This window comes from Dendrobates tinctorius, unplaced genomic scaffold (assembly GCF_039654945.1).
Source record: "Dendrobates tinctorius isolate UK_male_01 unplaced genomic scaffold, ASM3965494v1 ptg000107l, whole genome shotgun sequence".
NCBI lineage: Eukaryota > Metazoa > Chordata > Amphibia > Anura > Dendrobatidae > Dendrobates > Dendrobates tinctorius.
In genome coordinates, this window is record NW_027361775.1 from 35767501 (window position 1) to 35788259 (window position 20759).

General features: G+C 46.2%; 1 protein-coding gene across 1 annotated transcript in view; it reads right to left on the reverse strand.

Moving 5' to 3' along the window:
- LOC141100710 (uncharacterized) overlaps positions 1-20759 on the reverse strand; it is a 503724-nt gene that overhangs the window by 104754 nt on the left and 378211 nt on the right. The window lies entirely within an intron of this gene.

Consider the following 20759-nt stretch of genomic DNA (forward strand, 5'->3'; position numbering starts at 1 on the left):
TGAACAGGCCTTAATTTTGAAATCGGACCACTGTCATTTTATGTGCTTATAACTCTGGAACGTTTCAACGGATCCTGCTGATTCTGACATTGCTTTCTTGAGACATATTGTACTTCATGGTAGTGGTAACATTTCTTCGATATGACTTGCGTTTATTTATGGAAAAAATGGAAATTTGGTGAAAATTTGTAAAATTTAGCAATTTTCCAATTTTTATGCCCTTAAATCAGAGAGATATGTCACAAAAAGTAGTTCATAAATAACATTTCCCACATGTCTATTTTACATCAGCACATTTTTGGAACCAGAATTTTTTTTTTTTAGGTAGTTATAAGGGTTAAAATTTGACCAGCGATTTCTCATTTTTACAACAAAATTTACAAACCACTTTTTTTAGGGACCACCTCACATTTGAAGTGAATTTGGGGGGGTCAATATAACAGAAAATACCCAAAAGTGATGCTATTCTAAAAACTGTACCCCTCAAGGTGTTCAAAACCACATTCAAGAAGTTTATTAACCCTTTAGGTACTTCACAAGAATTGAAGCTATGTGGAAGGAAAAAAATGAACATTTAACTTTTTTTCGCATAATTTTTCTTCGGACACAATTTTTTTATTTTGTCAAGGGTATCAGGAGAAAATGAACCACAATATTTATCGTGCAATTTCTCCTTAGTACACCGATACCCCATGTGTGAAGGAAGACCAATGTTTAGGCACATGGCAGTGCTCAGAAGGGAAGGAGCATCATTTGAGATTTTGAATGTCAAATTGGCTGGAATCGAGAGTGGATGCCATGTTGCGTTTGGAGAGCCCCTGATGTACCTAAACTGTGGAAACCCCCACAAGTGACACCATTTTGGAAACGTCACCCCTCAAGGAACTTATCTAAATATGTGGTGAGCACTTTGAACCCACAAGTGCTACACAGAAGGTTATAATTAAAAACAAGACCAGTGTGCATAGAAATGCACGGGATGACATCACCACCTGGTGAGCCTCCCAGCAAACAGATTCACCAACTCCAATATACTATGACATAACAAAGGAACAGGAGTATGCGGTGACAACAAAAGAAATACTTTTTTATATAAATATAAATGTTTATTATGCATACAAAATATATAAATAATCATACATGATAAGATAATAGTAGTGCACCAAGGAGCATGCAGGCAAAACACAAGGGCCACCCCTCTGGCAGAGCAATCCTGTTGCAAGCAAATATTCAGGTCAAATGACCGGAAGAAAAAATATATATAAAAGGCTGGTCAGAAAATTCCCATCGTGGATCGCAATAGTACCGTGATATATCCTGAACAGCCAAGTTTAACAAATTAACAATACAGCTTACCGGGATCTGAGAAGCCAGAGAGGGAGCCCCAGGGCCAGATGTCCACCCCGACGCGCGTTTCGCGGGCTCTGAAGCCTGCTTTCTCAAGGGGATAGTGAGTGGTGAGGAATAGGACCTTAAAATAGCTCATGTAATAGGTCACGTGATGCAGAAGAGCCAATGACAGTGATTTGTGACGGCGCATGCGGTGTGCGCGCCAGGTCCTCCACACAGCCCGGGCGTCATGCCATCTCATGCACAGACGGGACAGAAACTATCCCGGTGTGCATGGAGGCATAAAGACGCCCTGCAGCCAGAGAACACAGGCGCCCACCACCACGGACGCGCACAACCACCTTGGCTCAGCAAAGTCTGCCACCATAGAATATAATAATAAATATGGGCTAACCCAAAATTACATAATACGTATAAGGACAGATAATCCACCCCAATGATAATATAACAAAATAAACACCAAAAAGATAAGGAGAAACTACAAAAAAACTAAAAATAGAGGCAGAATAGACAATAAAGACAAAGACAAATGCAAATATATGCACCAACATGACAACAATACAATATAGACAATGGGCAAATAATACAAGGTGATATAAAGCTCAATACAAAAATGTGTAAATAATAAAACAAAACAAGCTGCAGAGGAAATAGGGAAGAAATCATCACAGTATGTCCATCTGTTTTAGTATTTTTCCAAATTTCTGCAGCCGTTTCAAGTTTGAGAGTTCTGAATATATCACAAAAAGGAGGAGAGGAATCCTATAATCACACAAAAATTCAAGAAGTGAAAGGTTAAAAACAATAAAAACAAAATGAAATAAAAACAAGGACATATGGCAGTGATAGATTTACATATTTTTGTATTGAACTTTATATCACCTTGTATTATTTGCCCATTGTCTATATTGTATTGTTGTCATGTTGGTGCATATATTTGCATTTGTCTTTGTCTTTATTGTCTATTCTGCCTCTATTTTTAGTTTTTTTGTAGTTTCTCCTTATCTTTTTGGTGTTTATTTTGTTATATTATCATTGGGGTGGATTATCTGTCCTTATACGTATTATGTACTTTTGGGTTAGCCCATATTTATTATTATATTCTATGGTGGCAGACTTTGCTGAGCCAAGGTGGTTGTGCGCGTCCGCGGTGGTGGGCGCCTGTGTTCTCTGGCTGCAGGGCGTCTTTATGCCTCCATGCACACCGGGACAGTTTCTGTCCCGTCTGTGCATGAGATGGCATGACGCCCGGGCTGTGTGGAGGACCTGGCGCGCACACCGCGCATGCGCCGTCACAAACCACTGTCATTGGCTCTTCTGCATCACGTGACCTATTACATGAGCTATTTTAAGGTCCTATTCCTCACCACTCACTATCCCCTTGAGAAAGCAGGCTTCAGAGCCCGCGAAACGCGCGTCGGGGGTGGACATCTGGCCCTGGGGCTCCCTCTCTGGCTTCTCAGATCCCGGTAAGCTGTATTGTTAATTTGTTAAACTTGGCTGTTCAGGATATATCACGGTACTATTGCGATCCACGATGGGAATTTCCTGACCAGCCTTTTATATATATTTTTTCTTCCGGTCATTTGACCTGAATATTTGCTTGCAACAGGATTGCTCTGCCAGAGGGGTGGCCCTTGTGTTTTGCCTGCATGCTCCTTGGTGCACTACTATTATCTTATCATGTATGATTATTTATATATTTTGTATGCATAATAAACATTTATATTTATATAAAAAAGTATTTCTTTTGTTGTCACAGCGTACTCCTGTTCCTTTGTTATGTCACAGAAGGTTATAATGTAGAGCCGTAAAATTAAAAAATCATATTTTTTCCACAAAAATGATCTTTTCACCTCCAATTTTTATTTTCCCAAGGGTAGCAGGACCCCAACAGTTATTATGCAATTTGTCATGAGTACACTGATACGCCATATGTGGGGTTAAACCACTATTTGGGCGCATGGCAGAGCTCAGAAGGGAAGCAGTGCCAATTGACTTTTTTAGACTGGAATTGAGATCGGATGCCATGTCGCTTTTGGAGAGCCCCTGTTGTGCCAAAACAGTGGAAACCCCCCCACAAGTGACATCATTTTGGAAACTAGACCCCCCAAGGAGCTTATCTAGATGTGTGGTGAGCTGTTGTGAGTTCATTTTTCCCTTCACCATTGAGGTCTGATGAACTCCCTCCTCTAGTGAAGGAAGGTAGTGAGACTGATTACCAAACACCTGGGCAGCTAGATGATGACTGGGTGGCTGGAATTGAGGACTGGATATAAGGCTGCCGACACCCTTCTTTCTGGCTGGTGATTTTCCTGCTGGATTCATGGAGACCAGTCTGATTCCTGCATCTCACAGCTAAGTTTTTAAGCTCTGCTTTGTACTCTTCAGTTTTGTTTTTGTTTTGCCTTGTTTTTTGGGAGTTCTGCCATCCCCGGCCGGGGGTGAGCTGAATTCCTTTTTTGTCTCTGTTCTGTTGATATTTTGCTCTGTCTTCAGAATATACCTGTGTGCTGATATAGTCTTTTGAAGCCTAGCGACTTCAGGGCCTGTTTTTCCTATCGGTCGGTTGGCTCATTTTGATAGGGTTTTTGCGGATGGCAGACAGCAGCTTTCCTATCCTGTCCTATGTAGTTAGCTTGGGCCCCATCATTTGCTCAACCTATCTTTCTATCTGTGTTAGTGTTTTCATCTTGCTTCACCGTCATTATATGTTGGGGGCTGCCTATTGCTTTGGAGTAGAGTTGAGCGAAACGGGTCGAAAAAATTCAAAAGTCGCCGACTTTTGGCAAAGTCGGGTTTCATGAAACGAAACCCGACCCTAGGATGAGGTCGGCCACGAGGTCGGCGACTTACGCACCAAAGTCGCGTTTCAAAAGTTTGTTTTGCGCTCTTTTTCAGCCAATCAGGATCCATGGACACTGTGGGCAACGTGATGACATAGGCACGGGTCACCACCATCTTTCAAAAGGGCATGCAAGTGATTGGCTTGCTTTGGTGGGCGTCACAGGGGGTATAAAAGGGCGTGCACACCGACCGCCATCTTACTTCTGCCGATCTTCGTATAGGGAGAGGTTGCTGCTGATTCTGTAGGGAGAGCGTTAGGCAGGGAAGAAGACAAAAAAACTGCTTCTGCTGCTAGCGATTTGGCCTGCACAACACACCAGTCACTGTGTGTGCAGTGCAAGGGGAGGCTATATAGTGGTGTATCAGTGGTGTTGGTTGTTGGGCTGCCTTTTAAGGCTTCCTGACAGGCTGGCATTGCTGTTTACCCACTGCTCCGCAAACTGCTTTTTTAAAAGCAATCCCAATTTTTTTTTTGTCCTGCTGAGAAGAAAAAAAAACTGCTTCTGCTGCTAGCAATTTGGCCTGCACAACACACCAGTCACTGTGTGTGCAGTGCAAGGGGAGGCTATATAGTGGTGTATCAGTGGTGTTGGTTGTTGGGCTGCCTTTTAAGGCTTCCTGACAGGCTGGCATTGCTGTTTACCCACTGCTCCGCAAACTGCATTTTAAAAGCAATCCAATCTCCCTTATCCTCTAGTCACTTTTGTCACAGCTGTGCCATCGAGCCTGTCACATAGCGCTCAGATATCAGTGGGCCTCACACAATCCAAAAGTGTCCAGTGTCCAAAAGTGTGTGCAGAGATTCAAAATCTCCCTTATCCTCTAGTCACTTTTGTCACAGCTGTGCCATCGAGCCTGTCACATAGCGCTCAGATATCAGTGGGCCTCACACAATCCAAAAGTGTCCAGTGTCCAAAAGTGTGTGCAGAGATTCAAAATCTCCCTTATCCTCTAGTCACTTTTGGCACAGCAGTGCCATCGAGCCTGTCACATAGCGCTCAGATATCAGTGGGCCTCACACAATCCAAAAGTGTCCACTGTCCACAAGTGTGTGCAGAAATTCAAAATCTCCCTTATCCTCTAGTCACTTTTGTCACAGCAGTGCCATCGAGCCTGTCACATAGCGCTCAGATATCAGTGGGCCTCACACAATCCAAAAGTGTCCACTGTCCACAAGTGTGTGCAGGAATTCAAAATCTCCCTTATCCTCTAGTCACTTTTGTCACAGCAGTGCCATCGAGCCTGTCACATAGCGCTCAGATATCAGTGGGCCTCACACAATCCAAAAGTGTCAAGTGTCCAAAAGTGTGTGCAGAGATTCAAAATCTCCCTTATCCTCTAGTCACTTTTGTCACAGCAGTGCCATCGAGCCTGTCACATAGCGCTCAGATATCAGTGGGCCTCACACAATCCAAAAGTGTCCAGTGTCCAAAAGTGTGTGCAGAGATTCAAAATCTCCCTTATCCTCTAGTCACTTTTGTCACAGCAGTGCCATCGTGCCTGTCACATAGCGCTCAGATATCAGTGGGCCTCACACAATCCAAAAGTGTCCACTGTCCACAAGTGTGTGCAGAAATTCAAAATCTCCCTTATCCTCTAGTCACTTTTGTCACAGCTGTGCCATCGAGCCTGTCACATAGCGCTCAGATATCAGTGGGCCTCACACAATCCAAAACTGTCCAGTGTCCAAAAGTGTGTGCAGAGATTCAAAATCTCCCTTATCCTCTAGTCACTTTTGTCACAGCAGTGCCATCGAGCCTGTCACATAGCGCTCAGATATCAGTGGGCCTCACACAATCCAAAAGTGTCCACTGTCCACAAGTGTGTACAGAAATTCAAAATCTCCCTTATCCTCTAGTCACTTTTGTCACAGCAGTGCCATCGAGCCTGTCACATAGCGCTCAGATATCAGTGGGCCTCACACAATCCAAAAGTGTCCAGTGTCCAAAAGTGTGTGCAGAGATTCAAAATCTCCCTTATCCTCTAGTCACTTTTGTCACAGCAGTGCCATCAAGCCTGTCACATAGCGCTCAGATATCAGTGGGCCTCACACAATCCAAAAGTGTCCAGTGTCCAAAAGTGTGTGCAGAGATTCAAAATCTCCCTTATCCTCTAGTCACTTTTGTCACAGCAGTGCCATCGAGCCTGTCACATAGCGCTCAGATATCAGTGGGCCTCACACAATCCAAAAGTGTCCAGTGTCCAAACGTGTGTGCAGAGATTCAAAATCTCCCTTATCCTCTAGTCACTTTTGTCACAGCAGTGCCATCGAGCCTGTCACATAGCGCTCAGATATCAGTGGGCCTCACACAATCCAAAAGTGTCCAGTGTCCAAAAGTGTGTGCAGAGATTCAAAATCTCCCTTATCCTCTAGTCACTTTTGTCACAGCTGTGCCATCGAGCCTGTCACATAGCGCTCAGATATCAGTGGGCCTCACACAATCCAAAAGTGTCCAGTGTCCAAAAGTGTGTGCAGAGATTCAAAATCTCCCTTATCCTCTAGTCACTTTTGTCACAGCAGTGCCATCGAGCCTGTCACATAGCGCTCAGATATCAGTGGGCCTCACACAATCCAAAAGTGTCCACTGTCCACAAGTGTGTGCAGAAATTCAAAATCTCCCTTATCCTCTAGTCACTTTTGTCACAGCAGTGCCATCGAGCCTGTCACATAGCGCTCAGATATCAGTGGGCCTCACACAATCCAAAAGTGTCCACTGTCCACAAGTGTGTGCAGGAATTCAAAATCTCCCTTATCCTCTAGTCACTTTTGTCACAGCAGTGCCATCGAGCCTGTCACATAGCGCTCAGATATCAGTGGGCCTCACACAATCCAAAAGTGTCAAGTGTCCAAAAGTGTGTGCAGAGATTCAAAATCTCCCTTATCCTCTAGTCACTTTTGTCACAGCAGTGCCATCGAGCCTGTCACATAGCGCTCAGATATCAGTGGGCCTCACACAATCCAAAAGTGTCCAGTGTCCAAAAGTGTGTGCAGAGATTCAAAATCTCCCTTATCCTCTAGTCACTTTTGTCACAGCAGTGCCATCGAGCCTGTCACATAGCGCTCAGATATCAGTGGGCCTCACACAATCCAAAAGTGTCCAGTGTCCAAAAGTGTGTGCAGAAATTCAAAATCTCCCTTATCCTCTAGTCACTTTTGTCACAGCTGTGCCATCGAGCCTGTCACATAGCGCTCAGATATCAGTGGGCCTCACACAATCCAAAACTGTCCAGTGTCCAAAAGTGTGTGCAGAGATTCAAAATCTCCCTTATCCTCTAGTCACTTTTGTCACAGCAGTGCCATCGAGCCTGTCACATAGCGCTCAGATATCAGTGGGCCTCACACAATCCAAAAGTGTCCACTGTCCACAAGTGTGTACAGAAATTCAAAATCTCCCTTATCCTCTAGTCACTTTTGTCACAGCAGTGCCATCGAGCCTGTCACATAGCGCTCAGATATCAGTGGGCCTCACACAATCCAAAAGTGTCCAGTGTCCAAAAGTGTGTGCAGAGATTCAAAATCTCCCTTATCCTCTAGTCACTTTTGTCACAGCAGTGCCATCAAGCCTGTCACATAGCGCTCAGATATCAGTGGGCCTCACACAATCCAAAAGTGTCCAGTGTCCAAAAGTGTGTGCAGAGATTCAAAATCTCCCTTATCCTCTAGTCACTTTTGTCACAGCAGTGCCATCGAGCCTGTCACATAGCGCTCAGATATCAGTGGGCCTCACACAATCCAAAAGTGTCCAGTGTCCAAACGTGTGTGCAGAGATTCAAAATCTCCCTTATCCTCTAGTCACTTTTGTCACAGCAGTGCCATCGAGCCTGTCACATAGCGCTCAGATATCAGTGGGCCTCACACAATCCAAAAGTGTCCACTGTCCACAAGTGTGTGCAGAAATTCAAAATCTCCCTTATCCTCTAGTCACTTTTGTCACAGCAGTGCCATCGAGCCTGTCACATAGCGCTCAGATATCAGTGGGCCTCACACAATCCAAAAGTGTCCAGTGTCCACAAGTGTGTGCAGAAATTCAAAATCTCCCTTATCCTCTAGTCACTTTTGTCACAGCAGTGCCATCGAGCCTGTCACATAGCGCTCAGATATCAGTGGGCCTCACACAATCCAAAAGTGTCCACTGTCCACAAGTGTGTGCAGAAATTCAAAATCTCCCTTATCCTCTAGTCACTTTTGTCACAGCAGTGCCATCGAGCCTGTCACATAGCGCTCAGATATCAGTGGGCCTCACGCAATCCAAAAGTGTCCAGTGTCCAAAAGTGTGTGCAGAGGTTCAAAATCTCCCTTATCCTCTAGTCACTTTTGTCACAGCAGTGCCATCAAGCCTGTCACATAGCGCTCAGATATCAGTGGGCCTCACACAATCCAAAAGTGTCCAGTGTCCAAAAGTGTGTGCAGAGATTCAAAATCTCCCTTATCCTCTAGTCACTTTTGTCACAGCAGTGCCATCGAGCCTGTCACATAGCGCTCAGATATCAGTGGGCCTCACACAATCCAAAAGTGTCCAGTGTCCAAACGTGTGTGCAGAGATTCAAAATCTCCCTTATCCTCTAGTCACTTTTGTCACAGCAGTGCCATCGAGCCTGTCACATAGCGCTCAGATATCAGTGGGCCTCACACAATCCAAAAGTGTCCACTGTCCACAAGTGTGTGCAGAAATTCAAAATCTCCCTTATCCTCTAGTCACTTTTGTCACAGCAGTGCCATCGAGCCTGTCACATAGCGCTCAGATATCAGTGGGCCTCACACAATCCAAAAGTGTCCAGTGTCCAAAAGTGTGTGCAGAGATTCAAAATCTCCCTTATCCACTAGTCACTTTTGTCACATCAGTGCCATCGAGCCTGTCACATAGCGCTCAGATATCAGTGGGCCTCACACAATCCAAAAGTGTCCACTGTCCACAAGTGTGTGCAGAAATTCAAAATCTCCCTTATCCTCTAGTCACTTTTGTCACAGCAGTGCCATCGAGCCTGTCACATAGCGCTCAGATATCAGTGGGCCTCACACAATCCAAAAGTGTCCACTGTCCACAAGTGTGTGCAGAAATTCAAAATCTCCCTTATCCTCTAGTCACTTTTGTCACAGCAGTGCCATCGAGCCTGTCACATAGCGCTCAGATATCAGTGGGCCTCACACAATCCAAAAGTGTCCACTGTCCACAAGTGTGTGCAGAAATTCAAAATCTCCCTTATCCTCTAGTCACTTTGGTCACAGCTGTGCCATCGAGCCTGTCACATAGCGCTCAGATATCAGTGGGCCTCACACAATCCAAAAGTGTCCAGTGTCCACAAGTGTGTGCAGAAATTCAAAATCTCCCTTATCCTCTAGTCACTTTTGTCACAGCAGTGCCATCGAGCCTGTCACATAGCGCTCAGATATCAGTGGGCCTCACACAATCCAAAAGTGTCCAGTGTCCAAAAGTGTGTGCAGAAATTCAAAATCGCCCCAGTCCTATAGACACCTTGTACCTTGTTTTACATTACTATATAGTTTGTTGGATTTTGTCTACATTTCTGCCAAAAATGAGGAAGGCTGGTGGAAGAGGCCGTGGAATTGGGCGGGGGTTGGCAGCTGGTAATGATGGTGTTGGTGGTGGATCTGATGGTAGTGGCAAGAGCAAAATAGGACCGAATGCAGGAGGTGCTGACCCTGCGTCATCGTCTGGCTACATAAGGCCTCGAACGCTTAGTTTTCTAGGAGTTGGCAAATGGCTTTTAAAGCCAGAGCATCAGGAAAAAGTTTTGTCTTACATTGCTGACTCAGACTACAGCTCTATCGCCTCCTCTTCTTCAGTTGTAAAAAGTAAAAGCACTGAGTCGTCATTGGAGGCTCATGTTCATGAACCACACCTTTCCTTGTGTCCTTCACCCCAACCAAGATTGAAGGATGACGCAGGCCATACTACTGATTACTCCATGGAGCTGTTTTCACATACCATGCCTGGATTATCAAGTGAAATGGTGAATTACCCAGGCCAAGATGAATCTGACATGGAGTGCACTGATGCACAGCCGCTGATGGATGATTCTGCTGGTACATTCACTCAGAGCACTACATTGTCCTCGCAGTGTACAGAGCCAGATTCTGACCCTGATGAGACTCAGGTGCCCCTTCCCGCACACTATACCACCATACACGGTGACACAGAGGAAGGTGCACATGACATAGAAGAGGAGGTGATGGATGACCCAGTTGTTGACCCAGATTGGCATCCATTGGGGGAAGAGGGTGCTGCTTCCAATAGCTCAGATGAGGAGCATCCACAGCAGACATCGACATCGCAACAGCTGTTATCTGGCAGGCCCGGAGCACTCCAAAGACAGGTTCCAAACATCAAAAGAGTTGCTGGACAGCTTGTCCAGAGGGTCAAAAGATCACAGCGTGCTAGGCCGCAAAATGTCTGCCAAAGTAGGAAGAGTGAAGTGTGGCACTTTTTTGAACAAAATCCTCATGATCAGGCCAAGGTTATCTGTAAGAAGTGCGCAAAGACCTTTAGCCGAGGGAAAAATCTGAAAAATTTGAATACCAGTTGCATGTTTAGACTTTTAACCAGCATGCACTTGCAAGCGTGGACACAACACCAAACCTCAAGTGCCACATGTGCAACTGATCACAACGAAGGTAGTCAGCAACGCTACATTGTTTCCCCCACTGTAAGCCCACCGGTTAGCACAGCAGCAAATGTTGAGGTGTCGTTGCAAGACCACAGCAGTCAGGGAATCCCACTGTTATATCAACGAAAGACTGATTCTAGGCCATCAGAAAGAACACCAACTCCATCACCATCATCAACCCTCTCTCAGTCTACCCTGTCCACCGCTACTTCCACCATATGCAGCTCTCAAGTCCAGCTCACCCTCCCAGACACTATGAGTAGGTCAAGAAAGTACTCAGTCTCTCATCCGCGTACACTGGGTTTGAACGCCCACATTGCCAAACTAATCTCGTTTGAGATGATGCCCTTTCGGTTGGTGGAAAGCACAGCTTTCCGCGAACTCATGGCCTATGCAGTACCACGCTATGACCTACCCAGTCGCCACTTCTTCTCTCCCAAAGCCATCCCAGCCCTCCACCATCATGTGAAAGACCGCATTGTCCATGCACTCAAGCAGTCAGTGAGCGGAAAGGTGCACCTCACAACTGATGCATGGTCCAGTCGGCATGGCCAGGGCCGTTACGTGTCCATCACTGCGCACTGGGTTAATGTGGTGGATGCAGGGTCCACAGGGGACAGCGGTGGTGGGACAGTGCTGCCTAGCCCACGGTATAGGAAACAGTTGGCTGTAGGCGTTCGACCCTCCTCCTCCTCGTCCTCCTCCAGAAGCGAAAGCTCGTCCACAGAGCGCAGTCGTACGAGCACTCCATCTGCAGCTGCCACTGTTGCACACGATGTGTCCCCCTATCGAGCAGCTAGTGGAAAGCGTCAGCAGGCTGTGTTGCAGATGATGTGTTTGGGCGACAGACACACCGCCGAGGTGCTGGCCGAGTACTTGAAGCGACAAACTGAGTCATGGCTGGGCAGTGTACATCTTGAGGCAGGCAAGGTAGTTAGTGATAACGGCCGTAATTTTGTGGCAGCCATAGCCCTTTCAAAACTCAGCCACATACCTTGCTTGGCTCACACCTTGAACCTGGTGGTGCAGTGCTTCCTCAAAAATTATCCGGAGTTAACAGCCCTGCTCCAGAAGGTGCGAAGACTGTGCGCGCACATCCGCCGGTCGCCTGTACACTCCGTTCGTATGCAGAAGCTGCAGCGATTGCTCCACCTTCCCAACCACCGCCTCATTATCGACATTGCAACAAGGTGGAACTCCACCCTGCACATGGTGGAGCGGCTGTGCGAGCAGAGGCAAGCCATAATGCATTTGTGGGAGGATAAACGGCCAGGCACTTTGAGAGCAGACATGGAGTTGACAGGTGTGCAGTGGTCGAAGCTGAAAGACTTCTGTAAAGTCCTTCAGTGTTTTGAGGAATGCACACGGCTGGTAAGCGCAGACGACGCCATCCTAAGCATGAGCATACCACTTATGCGTCTGCTCATGCAAACTTTGATGCACCTTAAGGAGCAGGCGTCTGCAGCCAATGTTGATGAGGAGGAAGAGGAGGAGGGAATCCTTGATGACATTCAGCCATTGTCTGCTCAGGGACCTCTCCTGGACGAGGTGGAGGAAGAAGAGGAGGAGGAGGATGATGGGGATGATTACTTAGGGGAGGAGGATGCATCTCGTGGGGCAAGTGAAAATGTTGGCGTGGCAAGGTCTGGTACAGGGTTTGTGCGTGACTGGAGGGATGTGGATTTGCCAGAAAGTGCTCCTCCACCCAGCACCCGCAGTGCATCATTGACACCGGGAACATTGGCCCACATGTCAGATTATGCCTTGCGTATCCTAAAAAGGGACCCCCGCATTGCCAAAATGATGAACGATGACGACTACTGGTTGACCAGCATCCTGGATCCACGCTATAAAGACAAATTACAAAACATCATGCCACAGGAGAACCTTGACCTAATATTGGCTAATAAACAAGCAACTCTGGTAAATCGGTTGCTTGAGGCATTCCCAGCACACAGCAGCGGTGATGGTTCTCACACGAGCCGTACGGGCCGGGGGCAGCTTGGCAGAGGTGTTCGTGGTGCACACAGCAGAAGTGGCGTTGGAGACAGGGGTTTCATGACAATGTTGTGGACTGATTTTTCAAATACCGCTCACACAACTGGTAATACTGCATCGATGGAAAGTGACAGGAGACAGCAGTTGTCAACTATGGTTACAAACTACTTTTCCTCCCATATCGATGTTCTCCCACACAGGTCATTCCCCTTTGACTATTGGGCCGCTAAACTGGACACCTGGCCTGAATTGGCCCAATATGCCTTACAGGAGCTCGCTTGCCCAGCTGCAAGTGTGCTATCGGAAAGAGTCTTCAGTGCAGCTGGATCAATCCTGACAGAAAAAAGGACCCGTCTGTCAACCCAAAATGTGGATGATCTAACCTTCATTAAAATGAACCACGCATGGGTTTCCAAGGATTTTGTCCCACCTTCCCCTGATGACACATAGGGTGACAGAAAAATGGCTTGCTTTGGTCCACCTCTTCCTGGTACTTCACCTATTTCGCCTTTTGCATCAGCTGAATGTCCAACATCAACATATGCCATTTTCTAAAACTCCCTAACTGTGCTGCCTCCCCCCCATGGCTGGGGTCACCACCTACCGCACGACACCGTGCGAGTGCCGTTGCCCTGGACAGGTGGGTAGGCCGACTCTTGGGCGCGAGCACTGGCACATGAGCCCTCATAGTGCAATCAAGTGTCTCTGACGGTGGTGGTGCACACCCGCCGTCAGACACACCGCTGTACTATGAGGGGCCCAGTGCCAGTACCGACGCCCACGAGTGGGCCCCCCTTGCTTGGGCAGGGCCCCAGCATTTGCAATCTTTACCTCTCCCTGCTCCTCAGCTGTGTAATCTGGGCCGTCAAATCCATACTGTGCCTGACACCGTCTGAGCCTGCCTCCTGAGACATATATTTTGAATGTGTACGCTATCCATACATGTTATCCGGGGATACGGTACCCTTTCTAACCTTTGTGCAATCACGTGCAATCCATACTGGGCCTAACACCGTCTGAGCCTGCCTCATGCTGTATAGACATATATTTTGAATGTGTACGCTATCCATACATGTTATTCAGGGATACGGTACCCTTTCTAACCTTTGTGCAATCACGTGCAATCCATACTGGGCCTATACACCGTCTGAGCCTGCCTCATGCTGTATAGACATATATTTTGAATGTGTACGCTATCCATACATGTTATCCGGGGATACGGTACCCTTTCTAACCTTTGTGCAATCACGTGCAATCCATACTGGGCCTAACACCGTCTGAGCCTGCCTCATGCTGTATAGACATATATTTTGAATGTGTACGCTATCCATACATGTTATCCGGGGATACGGTACCCTTTCTAACCTTTGTGCAATCACGTGCAATCCATACTGGGCCTAACACCGTCTGAGCCTGCCTCCTGAGACATATATTTTGAATGTGTACGCTATCCATACATGTTATCCGGGGATACGGTACCCTTTCTAACCTTTGTGCAATCACGTGCAATCCATACTGGGCCTAACACCGTCTGAGCCTGCCTCATGCTGTATAGACATATATTTTGAATGTGTACGCTATCCATACATGTTATCCAGGGATACGGTACCCTTTCTAACCTTTGTGCAATCACGTGCAATCCATACTGGGCCTAACACCGTCTGAGCCTGCCTCATGCTGTATAGACATATATTTTGAATGTGTACGCTATCCACACATGTTATCCAGGGATACGGTACCCTTTCTAACCTTTGTGCAATCACGTGCAATCCATACTGGGCCTAACACCGTCTGAGCCTGCCTCCTGAGACATATATTTTGAATGTGTACGCTATCCATACATGTTATCCGGGGATACGGTACCCTTTCTAACCTTTGTGCAATCACGTGCAATCCATACTGGGCCTAACACCGTCTGAGCCTGCCTCATGCTGTATAGACATATATTTTGAATGTGTACGCTATCCATACATGTTATCCAGGGATGCGGTACCGTTTCTAACCTTTGTGCAATCACGTGCAATCCATACTGGGCCTAACACCGTCTGAGCCTGCCTCATGCTGTATAGACATATATTTTGAATGTGTACGCTATCCATACATGTTATCCAGGGATACGGTACCCTTTCTAACCTTTGTGCAATCACGTGCAATCCATACTGGGCCTAACACCGTCTGAGCCTGCCTCATGCTGTATAGACATATATTTTGAATGTGTACGCTATCCATACATGTTATCCAGGGATACGGTACCCTTTCTAACCTTTGTGCAATCACGTGCAATCCATACTGGGCCTAACACCGTCTGAGCCTGCCTTATGCTGTATAGACATATATTTTGAATGTGTACGCTATCCATACATGTTATCCAGGGATACGGTACCCTTTCTAATCTTTGTGCAATCACGTGCAATCCATACTGGGCCTAACACCGTCTGAGCCTGCCTCATGCTGTATAGACATATATTTTGAATGTGTACGCTATCCATACATGTTATCCAGGGATACAGTACCCTTTCTAACCTATGTGCAATCACGTGCAATCCATACTGGGCCTAACACCGTCTGAGCCTGCCTCATGCTGTATAGACATATATTTTGAATGTGTACGCTATCCATACATGTTATCCAGGGATACAGTACCCTTTCTAACCTTTGTGCAATCACGTGCAATCCATACTGGGCCTAACACCGTCTGAGCCTGCCTCATGCTGTATAGACATATATTTTGAATGTGTACGCTATCCATACATGTTATCCAGGGATACGGTACCCTTTCTAACCTTTGTGCAATCACGTGCAATCCATACTGGGCCTAACACCGTCTGAGCCTGCCTCATGCTGTATAGACATATATTTTGAATGTGTACGCTATCCATACATGTTATCCGGGGATACGGTACCCTTTCTAACCTTTGTGCAATCACGTGCAATCCATACTGGGCCTAACACCATCTGAGCCTGCCTCATGCTGTATAGACATATATTTTGAATGTGTACGCTATCCATACATGTTATCCAGGGATACGGTACCCTTTCTAACCTTTGTGCAATCACGTGCAATCCATACTGGGCCTAACACCGTCTGAGCCTGCCTCCTGAGACATATATTTTGAATGTGTACGCTATCCATACATGTTATCCGGGGATACGGTACCCTTTCTAACCTTTGTGCAATCACGTGCAATCCATACTGGGCCTAACACCGTCTGAGCCTGCCTCATTCTGTATAGACATATATTTTGAATGTGTACGCTATCCATACATGTTATCTGGGGATACGGTACCCTTTCTAACCTTTGTGCAATCACGTGCAATCCATACTGGGCGTGAGAACGGCTGGCGAGCTGTTAAGCAAGCTACAGCACCTGTCCAGACAAGTACAGGGATTCCCTAGCGAGGAGACTTATTTGATTGTTTTCAATGTTGGGACAGCAATTTTTGGGGAGCACTATACTCTGGAGAATGATAGATGGGGCCCACCATACACTGGAACATTCCAAAGGTGGACATCAGACACTGGAGCAGCATTTACAGGGCCCATTATACACTAGAGCATTAGAAATGGGGCCCATTATGTTTGGAGCATTATTTGGGCCCATAAGACAGTGGAGCTTCATCCATGGGGACCAACATATACTGTAGCATTATGTGGAGCTCATCATATACTGTTTCAAACATTATATGGGACCAATGATTCTGTATGGAGAAATAGATGGGCCTCGTCATGAGATGTAAAAAGTGAGATATTTTTCATTGTACTATACTGCTATTTCTCTGCCGAATCGGAGCATGATGAGTTGTGGTATGTGTTAAAGTGGCGCTCTTTCGCCCAGGGCACATGAAAACCTACAGCCAGCCCTCCCCCCCCACAACTTTAGCCAAATAACCCCCATTTTTCAGTGCGTAACTTGTATTATGAAGTTAATTAAGGTTGACAAGCTTAAGAAAGAAGAATTGATGCTTTTGGCATTCAAATGGGCACTGTAGGTGTGTTTCCTGTCCTCCTCTCACTGCCGACTTTTATTCCCCATTGACTTACATTGGGTTTCGTGTTTCGGGACGACCCCGACTTTTCCCTATAATCGGACGATCTTGCTCGACCCAACTTTTGGAAAAGTCGGGTTTCACGAAACGAAACGCGACCCTAAAAAACCAAAAGTCGCTCAACTCTACTTTGGAGTCTGCTCTGGGGCAGTTTAGTTTTTCCCCTTTCTGTCTTTAGGCTATATAGTTCTCCGGCTGTGATCGAGGGGTCTAGGGCACCGTAGGAACCCCCCATGGCTACTGCTAGTTGTTGTGGATAGGTTCAGGGGTCTGCAATCCGATAGCTGCCAACCTCTCTGGTTTTTCTGGACTTAGCAGGTATTTTGTTTTTTCCTCCTTCGGTGACTCATCATAACAGAATCACCAGCCATACCGCAGATCCTAGGGTACTCAGTAGCAGGAGAGAATTGCAAACAAAAAAAAAAAAAAAAAAGTGTCAGAATTTTTTTTTTTTTGTGTGCATATTTTTTCCTCTATATCTCTGAGGCCGTAGGGGGAATTTTTCTCTCAATGGAGATGAAGCAATTGTCTGATCGTGTGGAGCAGCTCGCTGCTGAAGTGCAGGGAATTTCCACCTATCTTGCTCATTCACATGCTGCTGAACCAAAGATTCCTACTCCTGAGGTATTTTTGGGGGATCGGTCTAAATTCTTGAATTTCAAGAATAATTGTAAATTATTTTTTGCCTTGAAACCTAACTCGTCGGGGAACTCCGCGCAGCAGGTTAAAATTGTCATCTCTTTGCTGCGCGGCGATCCCCAGGATTGGGCGTTTTCTTTGAAACCTGATGATCCTATTCTGAATAATGTGAACGCATTTTTTCAAGCCTTGGGGTTGTTGTATGATGAACCTAATGCTATTGATCAGGCTGAAAAGACCCTGTTGGCATTAAGCCAGGGTCGGGATTCGGCAGAGTTGTACTGTCAAAAATTCCGAAAGTGGGCGGTCCTTACTACCTGGAATGATGGTGCCTTGGCAGCCCTCTTTCGGAAGGGTTTGTCAGAAACTGTAAAAGATACTATGGTGGGATTTCCTGTTCCCTCTGGTCTTGACGATTCTATGTCATTAGCCTTTCAGGTGGATCGGCGTTTACGTGAACGCAAAACTACACGAGAGATGTTACCACCTGTTGAACAAATGTCTGAACCTATGCAATGTGATAGAGTTTTGTCTAGGGCGCAACATCAGGAGTTCAGAAGGCGTAATAAGCTTTTTTTCTTTGTGGAGATGCCTCGCATATTATTTCTGTCTGCTCTAAACGAGAGAAACGTTGTGCACACACGTTTTCTGTGGGGGGTGTTCAACCTAAGCTTCTTCTGGCAATTACTCTGATCTGCTCCCTGTCCACATTTTCTGCCAAGGCTTTTGTGGATTCAGGAGCAGCTCTGAACCTGATGGACTTGGATTTTGCTAAACGTTGTGGATTTCCTATGACACCTCTGCGGACGCCTATCCCTTTGAGGGGTATTTATGCTACTCCTTTGGCGAATAAACCTCAGTTTTGGACCCAGGTGGTAATGCGGGTCGCCCCAGACCATCAAGAAAATTGCAGATTTTTGGTGTTGCATAATTTGCATGATACCATTGTTCTGGGGTTTCTCTGGTTGCAAATCCATAATCCAGTTCTGGATTGGAAATCTTTGTCTGTGGTGAGTTGGGGTTGTCGGTGTGCCCTTAGTGATGCTCCTGTTTTCTCCACCTCTCCCCAGTCACATGATGTTCCTGACTATTTGGCTGACTTTTATGATGTATTTAGTGAGAATGAGTCTGCGTCTTTGCCTCCTCATAGGAGTTATGACTGTGCTATTGAGCTGAACCCGGGGTGTAAATTCCCCAAGGGTCGGCTTTTCAATTTATCTGTACCCGAGCACGAGGCTATGCGATCCTATATTAAGGAGGCATTGGAGAAGGGTCATATTTGACCATCCTCTTCACCCTTAGGTGCTGGGTTTTTTTTCGTGGCTAAAAAGGATGGTTCATTAAGGCCTTATATTGACTATCGTGCCTTCAACAAAATTACTGTTAAATATCAGTATCCGTTTCCCCTGATTTCTGATCTATTCTCCAGAGTTAAAGGTGCTTGCTGGTTTACCAAGCTTGACCTCAGGGGGGCATATAATCTTATTCGCATTAAGCATGGGGATGAATGGAAGACGGCGTTTAATACTCCGAAGGGACATTTTGAGTACCTGGTGATGCCTTTTGGGCTCACTAATGCCCCTTCTGTCTTCCAGTGCTTCATGAACGATATATTCCGAGACTTTTTGGATAAATTTTTGATTATCTATCTGGATGATATTTTGATCTTCTCCAAGAATTGGGACTCTCATGTGGAACATGTTCGGACTGTGTTCCGGATTTTGAGGGAGAATTCCCTGTATGTCAAGGGATCGAAATGCCTTTTTGGGGTACAGAGGATTTCATTTTTGGGATTTATTTTGTCTCCGTCAACTATTTAAATGGACCCGGCCAAGGTACAGGCCATTTATGATTGGGTTCAGCCCACTTCTTTGAAGGTCCTCCAGATGTTTTTGGGTTTTGCTAATTTTTATCGGAAATTTATAGCTAATTTTTCTGGTATTGCCAAGCCATTGACGGATTTGACTAGGAAGGGTGCTGATGTGCTGAATTGGTCTCCGGAGGCTGTTTCTTCCTTTCAGGAGCTGAAGCGAAGATTCACGTCTGCTCCGGTTTTGCGGCAACCTGATGTCTCACTCCCGTTTCAGGTGGAGGTGGACGCTTCTGAGATTGGTGCAGGAGCGGTGTTGTCCCAAAAAGATCCTGTGACATCTAAAATGAATCCTTGTGCTTTCTTTTCCCGAAAGTTCTCCCCATCCGAACGTAACTATGATGTGGGGAATCGGGAACTGTTGGCCATGAAATGGGCATTTGAGGAGTGGAGACATTGGTTGGAGGGAGCCAAACACCAAGTCGTGGTCCTTACTGACCACGAGAATTTGATTTACCTGGAGTCGGCCAAGCGCTTGAATCCTAGACAGGCTAGGTGGGCCTTGTTTTTCACACGTTTTGATTTTGTGGTCTCTTTTCTTCCGGGCACTAAGAATGTCAAGGCAGACGCCCTCTCTAGGAGTTTCCTTGCTGATTCTCCTGTTGTGACTAAGCCTGCTACCATCTTAGGCGAGGGGGTAGTTCTTTCTGCCATCTCGCCCGATTTCAGACGTGCTCTGGAAGAGTTTCAGGAGGACAAACCTGAGCGTTGTCCCAGTGGAAAGTTGTATGTTCCTGACCAGTGGAGGAAGAGAGTGATGTCTGAAGTTCATTGCTCTGCATTGGCTGGTCATCCAGGTATTTTTGGTAGTAGAGATCTGGTGAGTCGATCTTTTTGGTGGCCCGCCTTGTCTCGTGATGTCAGGAATTTTGTGCAGTCCTGTGGGACTTGCTCCTGGTCTAAACCTTGTTCTCGCTCTAGTGGCTTGTTGATGCCTTTGCCAGTGCCCAGGAGGCCATGGACCCATATTTCAATGGATTTTATCTCTGATATACCTGTCTCTCAGAGAATAACTGTTATTTGGGTGATTTGTGATAGATTCTCTAAGATGGTCCATCTTGTACCACTCCCTAAGTTGCCATCTTCCTCTGAGTTGGTGCCCTTGTTTTTGCAACAGGTGGTTCGCTTGCACGGGATTCCTAAGAACATTGTATCTGACAGAGGAGTTCAGTTTGTGTCTAGATTTTGGAGGACTTTCTGTTCCAAGCTGGGAATTCAGTTGTCCTTCTCCTCTGCGTTTCACTCTCAGACAAATGGGCAGACGGAGAGAACAAACCAGACTTTGGAGTCGTATTTGAGATGTTTTATTTCTGCCGATCAGGATGATTGGGTTTCATTTTTGCCCTTGGCCGAATTTGCTTTAAATAATAGAGCTAGTTCT